Raw genomic sequence first — 8,985 nt, 5'->3', positions numbered from 1 at the left:
CCCTAACTTCTCACCTTTCACTGGTCTTGAGGCTCTGTGTAAGCAGAAAGTGAAGTCTAAGGCAAAGATGTAAACTGCTTGCTTGGATATTGAAGACATGCCTCAATGTACACAGAGAGCTACTCTCAAAGACAGGGGTGCTTAATGGTTCAAAACATTTAAGGAAATCACTGTCAATTGTTAACTGACCACTAAACTAGCTGAGTAAAAATATCAGTATACAACATAGAATACAGGCTTTACAAAATTAGTCCAGAAGAATCATCAAACAAACAAATGGGAACAGCAACAACTAGGAGAACCATCAACAAACCCTGGAGAAAAGGAGGGAATCTGATCATCAGAGTTGCCACTATGTTAATTTGAAATGTCCAGTTACTAATAAAAGTTATGACACATGAGAAGAAACAGGAAATTGTGGCTCATACCCAAGTAAAAACGTAATCAATAGAAGTTGTCTCTGAGGTGGCCCACATGTGGGATTTACTAGACAAAGATTTAAATCAGCTACTACAATTATAAAAAAAAATCAAAGAGAATTTATGGAGTTGAAAAATAAAGTAACTAAACTGAACAAATTACTACAAAGTTCAACAAAAGATTTGAACTGGCAAAAGAAAGAATCAGCAAACTTGAAGACAGGGTGATTGAGATTCTACAGTCTGAAAAACAGAAAGAAAAAAGAATGAAGGAAAAAGAACAGAGCCTCAGAAATCTATGGGACACTATCAAGTGTAACAGCATATGCATAATGAATGTCTCAAAAGGAGAGGAGAGAGAGAAAGGGGCAAAAAGAAGATATGAAGAAGCAATGGTCAAAAACTTGCCAAATTAGGAAAGCAACAATCTACACATCCAAGAAGCTCAGTGAACTCCAGTAGGATCAACACAAAGAGATCATACCTGGACACACCATAGTCAAACTTTTGAAAGACAAAGACAAAGCAGCATATTATTAAAGATTACTTGTCATCAGGAATCATGGAAAATAAAGGCTGTAGGATGATATATTCAAAGTGCTGAAAGAAAATATTATCAACCAATGATTCTATACCTAGCAAAATTATCCCTCACAAATGAAGAAGAAATTAGAACTTTCTCAGATAAACAAAAACTGAGACAAAATGTCCTATAATATATAAAGATGCAAATTGTATAACAATAATAGCACAGAAGACATTGAGAGGAGCATAGGGATACTATTGAAGTTAAGTTGGTACTGATACAAACTAGATGGCTATAAAATGTTAAATTTTGTCTTCAGGGTAACCACTAAAAATAATTTTTAAAAAATATAGTAAAAAAGACAACAGAGGAATGAAAATGGGACACTAGAAACTATCTATTTAACACAAAAAAGGCACTAATTGTTACCAGAGAAAAAGGACATTATATGATAAAAAATCCATTCCATCAAGAAGATATAATAATAATAAACAATAATAAACATAAATGCACATAACAAAAAAGTCCCAAAATACAGAAACCCAAAACTGATAGAATTGAAGGGAGAAACAGACAATTCAACAATAATAGTCCAAGACTTCAATAACTTGTTTTCAATAATGGGCAGAACATCTAGGTAGAAAATTAACAAGGAAATAGAGAACATTAAAAACACCATAAACCAACTAGTTCTAACAGACCTTTATTAGATGCTCCACCCAACAAAAGCCTAATACACATTTTCATGTTTTTCTCAAGTGCATATGGAATATGCTCAAAGATAGACCATGTGCAAGGTCATAAAAAAGCCTCAATAAATTTAAAAGGATTCAAATCAAACAATGGAATGAAATTAGACACCCATAACAGAAGGAAATTTGGAGAAAATACAATATGTAGAAATTAAACAACACACTCCTAAGAAAACACAATGGGTCAAAAAGAAATAACAACAGATATTAGAAACATTTTGAGATGGATGAAAATTAAAACACAACATATCAAAATTTATGCCACTAAAGCAGTACTTAGAGTGAAATTCATAGCTGTAAACATCTGAATTAAAAATGAAGGATGATCCCAAATCAAGAATATAACATTTCACCTTAAGAAACTGGAAAAAGAAGAGGACATTAAACTTAAGCAAGAAAAGAAGAAGGAAATACTGAACATTACAGCAGAAATAAATAAAATGGAGAATAGAAAAACAATAGCAAAAATCAATGAAACCAAAATTTTTTCTTGGAAAAGATCAACAGTTGACCAACATTTACCTAGACTGACCAAACAAAACAGAGAAGGATTAAATTCTTAAAATCTGGAATAAAAGCAGGGGCATCACTACCAACTTTACAAAAATAAAAAACATTGTGAGGGAATTTTATGAACAATGTTACACCAACAACTTAGATAACCTAGATGAAACAGTAAATTTCTAGAAAGAGCAAACTACTAAAACTCAATCAAAAAGAAATAGAAACCCTAAATGAAGCTATAGCAAATAAATAAAATAAAACAGTTATAAAAAAGTGACCCACAAAAAAAAGCCCAGGCCCAGATGGCTTCACAGATGATATCCACCAAATATACAGAATTAACACCATTCTTTACAAACTCTTCCATGAAATAGGAGGGCATATTTTCCAACTCATTCTATGAAGCCTGTATTACTCTGATACCAGAGCCAAGAACACCACAAGGAAGGAAAACTACAGACTATATTCCTTATGAATATAAATGAAAAAAACCTCCCAACAAAATGCTAGGAAACAAAATCCATCAACTTTGAAAAGGCATTATGTACCATAGAGATGTGAGATTTATCCCAGGAATGCAAGGCAAAAATGGGTTAATATGTGAAAATAAATCAATGTAACACATCATATTAATAATATAAAGGACAAAAATCACAAGATCATATCAATAAACACAGAAAAAAATTTGACAATTCCCACAATATTTCATAATAAAAACACAATGAACTAGATGTAGAAGGGAACTTCCTTGATCAAAATTAACTGATCTATGAAAAGTGCAAAGATAACATCATACTTACTGGTGAAAAATGAATACTTTACCCTTAAAATCAGGAATAAGATAAATACGTCTGATCTTTCCAATTCTATACAACATTGTATTGTAGGTTCTAGCCAGGTTATTAGGCAAGAAAAAAAAAAAGCCATCCAGATTGTAAAGGAAGAAGCTAAATTATTTGAGAATAATTAAATATATGGAAAGTAATCCTGTGTTTGTTGATTGAATAGCTTAATACTGTAAGCTGGCAATACTATCTAAATTGGTCTACCGACTGAACACATTCTCTATCAAATCCCCAGCTGGCTTTATTTTTTCAGAAATTAACATGCTGATCCTAAAATTCATTTTGAAATTCAAGATACACAAATGGAAGTACACACACGAAAAGATGCCCAACATCACTAGTCCTAGGGAAAGTAAGTCCAAAACACAATGAAGTATTACTTTATACCCACTAAGATGACTAAAATAAAAACATTTTATGACAGCCAGTATTGAAGAGGATGCAGAAAAATTGTAACACCCTATGTTGCTGGTGGAAATGTAAAATGGTGCAGTCACTTTGGAAAATAATCTGGCAGTTCTTCAAATTGTTAATCATGGAGTTATCATAAGATCCTGCAATTCCACTCCTAGGTATATTCCCCAGGAGAATTGAAAACATATGTTCACAAAAAACTTATAGATGAATATTCATAGCAACATTATTCATAATAGCCAAACAAGTAGAAAAAACTCAAATGTCCATCTATTGAAGAATGAATAAATAGATGCATTATATCTATACATTAGGGTATTATTCAGCCATAAAATGAATAAAATACTGACACACTACAACATGGAGGAACACTGAAAACATTATGCTAATCAGAAGAGGTCAGTCACAAAATACCACACATTATATTATTCCATTATGTGATATTTCCAGAATAGGCAAATCCATAGAAACAGGAAGATTAGTGCTTGCCATGGGTAGGGAGAGGGAGGGAGAAAGGGTTAGAGGAGTTGATTAGTAATTAGTATGGCATTTCTATTTGGAGTGATGAAAATGTCCTAAACTTTTATAGTAGTGATGGTTATGCAACTCTGTAAATACATGAAAAACTTTTTAATTGTACACTTTTAAAGGGTGAATTTTATGATATGTCAATTATATCTTAATAACACTGTTATTGAAGAAAAAAACAACAACTCTTGGAAAAGAAATGTCTGAGCCCAAATGATTTTCAGTGGAGAATTCTACCAAACATGTAAAAAAGAATTAAAAGAAATTATTCATGACATCTTCCAGAAAATAGAAGACAAATACTTCCCAACTTGTTTTATGAGACTAATGTTACCTTAGTACTAGAACCAAAGACAACACAAAAAAACCCTACAGACCGATATCTTTCATGAACTTAGATTTAAAAATTCTCAACAAAATATTGTAATCAAACACATCAAAGTGTAAAATTACTTATAACTGTGACTAAGTGGGATTTGCTCCAGGTATGCAAGACTTGTTCAACATTTGAAAATCAATTAATGTAATCTTTCAATGTAAACAAGCTAAAGAAGAAAAATCATATCAATTGACACAAAAAAACATTTCACATAATCCAATCCCTATTTATGATTTTAAAAGATAGGTATTGAGGAGAACTTCTTCAATTTGATATCATCTACAAAAACCCTATGGATAACATCATACCATTAATGAAAACCTCTAAGATCAGGAAGAAGGCAAGAATGTTCACTCTCTCCACTCTTTTTTTATTGAGATAAAATTGATGTATAACATCATATAAGTATAACGTGTACAATGTGTTGATTTGATACATTTATAGATTGCTATATGATTACCACTGTAGCATTAACTAAAACCTCCATCACGTCACATGATGATCATTTATTTTTTTGTGATGAGAACGTTTAAGATCAAGTGTCCTAGTAGCTTTTAATTATATAATGCAGTATTGTTAACTATAATCACAATTCTGTGTTTAGATCTCCAGAACTTACTCATCTTCTAACTGTTAGTTTGTACTCTTTGACCAACATCTCCCCAATCCTCCCACCACCTAAGCCTCTGGTAATCAGCAATCTATTCTTTGTATCTACGAGTTTGTTTCTTTTAGATTCCATATATAAAGAATATTAAATAGTATTTGTATTTCTCTGATTTGTCTCAGCAAAATGCCCTCAAGTTCCATCCATGTGTTTGCAAATGGCAGGATTTCTTTCTTTCTCATGGTGGTATAATATTCCATCGTTCACGTGGAGATATATATATGTACATATACATGTATGTGTGTACATATATGTGTATATATGTGCACATATATATCCACACACATCATCTTTATCTATTCATCATTGACAGACACTTATGTTGTTTCCTTATCTTGGTTATTGTGAATAATACTGCAATAAACATGGGAGTGAAGATATATTTTCCATATCCTATTTTTATTTCCTTCAGATATATACTCAGAGGTGGAATTGCTGGATCGTATGGTAGTCCTAGTTTTAATTTTTCAACATAGTACTAGAAGTCCTAGCCAGTGTGGTGAGTCAAGAAAAGGAAATAAAAGACATAGAGATCATGAAGGAAGAAACAAAACTGTATTTGCAGATGACATGGTTGTCTAGCTAGAAAATCCCAAGGAATCCATAAAAACACACTCTCAAAACTTGTAGAATTAGTAAGTGAGTTCAGCAAGTTTGCAGGATACAAGACCAATACAAAAAAAGTAATCGCATTTCTATGCACTAACAGTGAACATACAGAAAGTGAAATAGAAAACAATGCCACTTACAATTGCTCCAAAGAAAATGAAATATTTAGGTAAAACACTAATAAGACACATACAAAATGTATGTTGAAAGTTACAAAATGCTGATGAAGGAACTGATAAGTGAGCTAAATTAATGGATAGAAATACCATGTTTGTGAATTGGAAGAATCAATATATTAAAGATGTCAATTCTCCCCAAATTGATCTATAGGTTTAATGCAATCCCTATCCAAATCTCAGCAAAGTTTTTCGCAGACATAGTCAAGCTAATTCTAAAATTTATATGAAAGATAGAAAGGAATTAGTATAGGCAAAATCATTTTCACAAAGGAGAATAAAGTGGGAGGAATTACTCTGCTTGATACTGTGAATTACTATATAGCTACCATACTCAAGACAGTGTGGTATTAGCAGAGAGCTAGAAACATAGATCAATGGAATAGAATAAAGAACCCAAAAATAGAGCTACACAAATGTGCCCAACTGATTTTTTACAAAGATGCAAAACCAATTTAATCAATGTTGAATGGATCAATGGAAGAAGTAATTCAGTAAATTGTGCTGAAACAATTAAATATCCATAGGCCCCAAAATTGAAAGATAAAAAAGAACTTCAACCTAAACATTACAACCTACATAAAATTTAACACAAAATGGATCACAGACTTAAAACATAAAACCATAAAACTTTTATAAAAATGAACACCAGAGAAATTCTTTGAGATCTAAGGCTAGACAAACATTTCTTAGACTAGACAGCAAAAGTATAATCCATAAAAGAAAACAATTGATGAGTGTATATATATATATATATATATAATACTCTTAAAATGTAACAGTTTAAAAACAAAAAAACAATAGAATTAAAATTAGGCAAAAGACAGGAACAGACATTTTATGGACGGGGACCTGCAAATGGCAAATAAACATATGAAAAGATGTTTGATATGATTAGCCATCAGGGGAATTCAAATTAAAATTACAGTGAGTTATCAGAATAACAAGCAGCTTATTGGCATAACAACAACAAAAACAAACAGTAACAACACCAAATTCTGACCAGGTGGAGGAGAAATTGGATTCCTAATACATTGCTGTTGGAAATGTAAAATCATACAGCCACTCTGCAAAACAATTTGTTAGTTTCTTAAAAAAGTAAACATGCAGCTATGTGCAACCAAGCAATTGCACTCTTGGGCATTTACCAAGAGGAATAAACAACTTATCTTCACACAAAAACTTGTGCGTAAATGATCATAGCAACTTTGTTTGTAATAGCCAAAAACTATAAACTACTCATATGTCCATCCACAGGTCAATAGTTAAACTGTGGAACATCCATTCCATGGAATACAATTTAAAGGAAACATACTTCTCACTAATACTTTAATAGTATAGATCTGATAATGACTTACCTTAGAAGCATTATGCTTAGTGTACCCTATTACTTCGTCTCATTTTTAATTGAGCATTAAGGGAATGCAGTATTTTAATTGTAATTCTCTCAACATCTTTCTCCAAACACCTGTTGCCATTTTTGTCTTTAAAAAAAAATCTGGCCCTGTGAAAGGCACGATTACATTTCTATCCTGTTAATTTGATTTAGCATATTCTTGGTTATTAAAATACTCATGGCTTTCGGACCCTGAATTGGTATATCTTGACCATGTGTGAAAAAGCATGATTAATATTGTATGACCTCAACCACATTAAAAAAATGTATGCTCAGTTGTGTGTAGACATACACAATCACTAGAACTCAAACTATACACTGCTTGTGATTATAGATCTTTTTGTGTTTGCTTTTTGTATTTTCCAATTTTTGGTAATGCACATAAACTTTTAAAAGTTGGAAAATAAACGTTGTTTAAAAAATACCATTCCTCCTCTCATTCACAGTCTAATAGGAGAGGCATGCATACAAACAACTAAACTAAAATATAGCACAATATGTGTGTGTAAAGCTTCATGCCTTTGTTAGTATCAACTGGGTCTGTCACCCCAACTACCCACTTGGAAGGTCCTGTATCCTGACTAGCCAAAGGCTCAGGGCGACTGCGTGATTCAGCACACCCAAGGGACTGCTGAATTTGGCTACAACAATTGAGGGTAAACATTGTATTAGTTTATCTTAACCTCTGTGTGTGATACTAGGGCCCGTTACAACTACAGAAAAGAATCATGGTGATAGGTTACAAAGTGATGATATGTTTCCCAAATACTTCTTTCTCCTGCCTGGCATCATGGTTTGAAGAGGAGCCAACCTTGGTTTTGCAAGGCATAGCTAGTATTGTAGCAGTTAAACACTAAGCATTTGGCCTTGCATGAATTCCCTTAAAGAAAGCCAAATATGATGTCTGTGTTTGTGCACTAGTGAGAGTAACTTTGCTACTTCAACTTGAGGTTTACTAAAACATTGTGTCTTTTTCAAAGGGTAATCTATTTGTTGGTGCTTCTATGAAACAATTTTTCCTAAAATTTTCAAAATCCAATAAAGTAAAAAGGCAGTATTATTAAACATTACAGTAATTGGTAAAAGGTCACAAAATCCTCATGTCACAAAAGAAATATGAAAACTCAATTTCAGGCAAAATTTAAGTGAAGGTAAAAACACTAAAACATCAACATTTTCCAAAAAATGACCAGAAAAATTGAAGATAGAATGAATTATGTATTTAATCCAAACAATCTTTAATTTAAAGACATTAATTTTTATCCATATAAACACATGATTTTATTCCCTTCTTGTTCTAGTAAAATTTTGAATTATTTATACCATTTTGTACTGCATAATATTACATTTTACTTGATCATGTGGATAATTATATAATCCTAAATCCAAAATCAAAATTCTGTCATCATAATTTGATAAAAGAGTTTAATGATACAATTTATTGTAGTATAACTTCAAGATTGTCTATTGTATTTAATTTTAAATTTGGTAACTCTTTCAGGTACTTTAAAAAATAAATCCAGTATACATGTATACATTTCAAATAAGTAGAAATATCCTATAACTATTCTCTGTACATCTGCTCACTATAATGTATGTTTACATATTAATGTGCAGTACAATCTGTAAACGTGAACATTTGAAACTTTAAAAGGAAATGATACTAGCTTTTTCTTCTCAATATTTTATTGAAACAGCATGTCAGAAGTTGGCCAGCACCACACATGTAAATAGTTTTAATACTGGATATGTTTCACATGTCCTATATAT

Source organism: Equus asinus, chromosome X (genome assembly GCF_041296235.1).
Source record: "Equus asinus isolate D_3611 breed Donkey chromosome X, EquAss-T2T_v2, whole genome shotgun sequence".
NCBI lineage: Eukaryota > Metazoa > Chordata > Mammalia > Perissodactyla > Equidae > Equus > Equus asinus.
The sequence above is the reverse complement of the archived record's forward strand: the minus strand, read 5'-3'. Positions refer to the sequence as shown.